We start from the raw sequence: 5,062 nt of genomic DNA, 5'->3' as shown, positions 1-5,062 counted from the left end.
ACGCATTACTGCTTCACGGCAGAAATTGGCGGGGTGGTGGTACCTACCCGTGCGGACTCACAAGAGGTCCTACCACCTACCTACCTACCACTCGTCCTGAGGTCCCGTAAAATGGCTAGGTTCTATTCGAACACAGTTGCAATTGTGACGTTTTGATTAAAAACGGTGGCCCATTTTAACGAGATTCGGAGACCAGCGAACACAAGTGGCCTGTGTGTTCATCAAGCTATCTACAACAATAAAAATAACCGACCAACACGAGTCGTATTCGTATAGCGGACTATTCAGTTTCCATCAAAGTGAGTGAGTGGTTACCAACGTTCACCGGCATCAACAAAGTCAAATCGAACCTACCTTCCATTGAAGACTACCTTCGAATGCCGATAAAAAGTCACGTGCTGAGAAAGGTTATAGACGGAAGTTCATATCAGAGCCGGTTTTCCAAAAAGACACGTCAAAGCGCTCAGTAATGTTAGCTGCTAAGCAATTATAGCAGTACCCATAGACAGACCAATGAATGACGCCGGATCTTCTCAGTGGGTCGCGATTCTAATCCGGTGGTAGATTCTATGAACCACTGCTCTTGCTAGGGCTAATGTTCATAAATTCGCTCAAGTTGAGTCCGTAAGCTCACCTACCCGTCTGGACGTAGTTGAAATAGCCCCTTGGCTACCAGCGATAGGTGGAGAATTTTTTTTTATTGCCTTTGTAGGCAGACGAGCATACGGCCCACCTGTTGGTGAGTGGTTACCGTCACCCATGCACTTCAGCAATGCCAGGGGCAGAGCCAAGCCGCTGCCTACCGCTTAATACTCTCCACAAGCCTCGTTTGAAGAAGGACATGAAATCATAGCGCTCGGGAAACACCGTGGAGGGGAGCTCATTCCATAGCCGGATGGTACGTGGCAAAAAAGATCTCTGGCAAATTGCAGTAGATTTATAAGTTTTCATCTCATAGAAAAATCTACACGTATAAAATGAAACTAGCCTACAACACAGCTGCGCAGCGAAGATCGCGTGTCGAAATAAGATGTTGTTAATTCAAATATTATACGTTCTTAATCAAGACACGAAAAAGTCGTTGAGTTGATCGGTTTTAGCAGATGCAAGCTGTTATACAAAATTGTTTGTCGCTTTGAAGATATTTAATTTTAATAGTCGTAGGGCGTCATGTACACCTACAGATGAGTATCACCCACCACCCGGCTTATTTTTGTTAAGGAAGTAATGCGTTCCAGTTTGAATGGTAGAGCAGACGTTCCACTATACAATTAAGACTTAGACCTCATTGTTGTTTCATTGTGATGTCTATGCGCTTTTGGAATTACTAAATATTAGATACGCCGTGACCTTGTTCACTGCAATAAAAATGAACTCAAATCAAATTACGGATATAAAAAAGGATTTTGCATTGTAAGAGTGCAACGGTGAACCGTATTTTATGAGCACAATAACACGAATTGAATGTAAATTAATTGTAATATTATCATCGCGCGTGTAAACATTACAATGTAAGACATTGCTCACGAAAGCCGCTTGTGTGATCTTGTGGTGAGGCCTCTTGGCGCGGTTTCCGTGGATATGACGGGACATATCATCCCACACTTGACCTGCCAATTAAAAAAAATCCGGTCACCGTCCTCGTCGAACCCGCCGCTTGCGACGAAGGGCTCGACGAGCGAACTAACCCATAGACACAGCCCACTGTGTTTCTCGCCGGATCTTCTCAGTGAGTCGCGTTTCCGATCCGGTGGTAGATTCTGCGAAGCACTGCTCTTGCTAGGGTCAGTGTTAGCAACGCTCCGGTTGAGCCCCGTGAGCTCACCTACAAACGTTAGGGTGAAGCTGGAATAGCCTTTCAAGCCTATCAGCATAGGTACGAAAAAAAAAAAAATCACTTCACGAATAAAAAATCGTAAACCAATACCCCAAGTATTTCTGCCGTGAAGCAGTAATGCGTTTCGGTTTGAAGGGTGGGGCAGCCGTTGTAACTATACTGAGACCTTAAAACTCATATATCAAGGTGGGTGGCGGCATTTACGTTGTAGATGTCTATGAGCTCCGGTAATCACTCAACACCAGGTGGGCTATGAGCTCATCCACCAACCTATGTAATAAAAAAAAGAATAAAATATACAAAGTAATGAAAATGTCCTCGGACAGATGAGAACAATTTCATAATTCATATTATATGTATAATCATAACGCTAATTTACAAAACCCGAAGAAAAACTTAAAATGAAATGAGCTCGTATGCAAATGCCGTATCCAATAGTCGGTAAATGACTCGAAAGCAATGCACGCAATCTTGCACACAACCAAATTTCGATCGAGAATTTTGATTGATTTTTTTCCAAAAGCAATTTTCAAGATACATACAGACCCGAGATTTTTGATATATTAAAGAAATACATTTATAGTAACGACGATCTTTAATCTGCTTTTGGAAATCCTTTAATTAAGGTCTAAGAAACTGTAACCCGTGATAAACATAGAGGAAATGCTAATATTGAAGCACGTATTATGTACTCATTCCTTGGAAAAACAACAACCCAATTCTCTATACTTTATATCAACTGGACTGCTGGGATAAAAAAATCTTATATTGGACCAATATTTTAATGTCAAAAACATCAATATCAATCTATATCAGGAAACGATACTGAATCTGAGGATAACAGGGAACGCCTGTATTTATCTTGGAGATTATATTCGACAAACCGAAATAAATACTGTATGCATGTGATTCAACTTTAGATTGACGCAAATCTGTATGCGTTCTCAAACGGTTACGCAAATGCGCACAATTAATGCGCGTTCTGAAATTCATGCAAGCCAATTTTAGTTTTGACAAAAATAAATTATACTAAATCTTATGAAATTAAATTGGATGTAAACAACCAACGGAGCGAATGAAATGTTTATTGCACTCTTCCGTTTTTATAATGCAGCGCGTGTTGTTTACAATAGATGCTGTCTGGCCGGAGGTCGGCGCGCGACTGACGCGTGGCGGCCACGTGGCGACCTCTGTTGTACTTTCTACTCATTATTTTCGAGGGTCGTTTTGTGACCCTACGTACGGGGTAAAACCTGAATAAATTGTCATGGAGTATTATTAAACTCCGCGGGGAAGCACTGAGGGAAAATGAAAACTGTGGGCTGTGAGTGGGAGGAAATTTATAGGTATCAATTTATAGCTGGTGGAGTTAAATCATAGGATTATTCAGTGATCTTATTAAATAATTAAAATCATAAATTCGTATAGAACAATCTATTTTCACATTTTATCTAGAGAACATCAAGAACGGGAGCTTTCCGTGACAAAATTCTTTCAGACTTATGAAGCTCTATAGTTAATAAAATTGTATTCATATTAAGCAATATTGATTAAAGTTTCTTAACGATCTGGTCACATACGACTATTGCACAAGTTTGAAGGGCCAGCAATGAAAATGATATCTTTTACGAATGTATGGGTGTCTCTTAAAAATAAAATAAAAACGTAAAAATATAAGTTGCCTGATTACTGCCTATTTATGCCGTGAAGCAGTAATGTGTTTTGGTTTGAAGTTTAGGGCAGCTGTTGTACTGTAAAAACGGAGACTTTGGAACTCATGTTTCAAGGTGAGTGATGGAATTTACGTTGCTGATGTCTATAGGCTCCCGTTTCCACTTCACCTCAGGTGGGTCGTGAGTTCGTCCCCACATATAAGCAATAAATAAATAAATAAAGGCGGGAACAAAGGTGGATATTTATTAAAATTCGCTCGGTTACGAATTTAAGATCCGAACGAGTCAACTACTTTGATTATCAATCGTCTATCGATAACAGAGCAATATATCTATTTTGAAGTTGTATTCAAAAACTAACATGACACGTAGAAGAATTACATAATAATTTTAGGTGGTTTGCGAAGTTTTTTTTTATTTTATTGCTTAGGTTGGTGGACGAGCTCACAACCCACCTGGTGTTAAGTGGTTACTGGAGCCCATAGACATCTACGATGTAAATGCGCCACCCACCTCGAGATATAAGTTCTAAGGTCTCAAGTATAGTTTCATAGACTATTAAGAGGAAGCGGGTACGCATAAAGAAAAAAGGTTTAAAAACCGTTTTTTTTATATTTCGACATTAGGTAGGTATACTGCTGTCAAGTATTCTTCAAACCTTCACAGTGGAGTACGAGAGGAAAAATCTCAGGTGTGACTATGAATACATAATGTAAAAACAGGTAAAAACTCATGAAATTTATAATTGATGGATTTCAGTCAGACTGCGGAAAAAATATTGAATTTTTAATAAATTTTTAGAAATCTCATTATTGATACGATAATTTATTAATTTACCAGGTATATAAATTTAAGCAGGGTACGAACCAGAAGGAATATTTCTTCATCACCCCGTCTACACCCAATACTGAATGTAGGTCTCTTCATTTGCACTCCATTCCTTTCGGTCTCGCAAAGACTTCGGTCTTTTCGGCCTTGCCTTTTGCGTTCAGTCCCTACCAGCTATTTTGACCAGGTCATCAGTCTACCTCATTGGTTTTCTTCCCAAGTTACGACGTCCAGTACGAGGACTCCACTCCGGTAGTTTTGTGCACCACCGATTGTCAGTGGGATGGCACTTTTTTTTTATTGCTTAGATGGGTGGACGAGATCACAGCCCACCTAGTGTTAAGAGCATATCTCAAGGTGGGTGGCGCATTTATGTTATAGATGACTATGGGCTCCAGTAACCACTTAGCACCAGGTGGGCTGTGAGCTCGTCCACCCATCTAAGCAATTAAAAAAAAAACATAACGGGTCAAATGGCCTATTATGGACTTTTGCATTGAAACCTACGATCTTATTGATTTTGCACATTCATTACTTTTTCTTACGAATTAGTCTACCAAGAACTACAATCTATCTATCAAGAAATAGGTACCCGTAAGTGTTGGTATGATTAGTGTTAACAGTACACGTGGTTGATGATTAGCGTTAATAGTACACGTGCCTGACACAATATAATTGGGCACGTTCTATCAGTCCTTCTATAATTTCTGTACTCTACAACCGA

This window comes from Bombyx mori, chromosome 3 (genome assembly GCF_030269925.1).
Source record: "Bombyx mori chromosome 3, ASM3026992v2".
In the NCBI taxonomy this organism is placed as follows: Eukaryota; Metazoa; Arthropoda; class Insecta; order Lepidoptera; family Bombycidae; genus Bombyx; species Bombyx mori.
Note: the sequence above shows the minus strand (reverse complement) of the source record.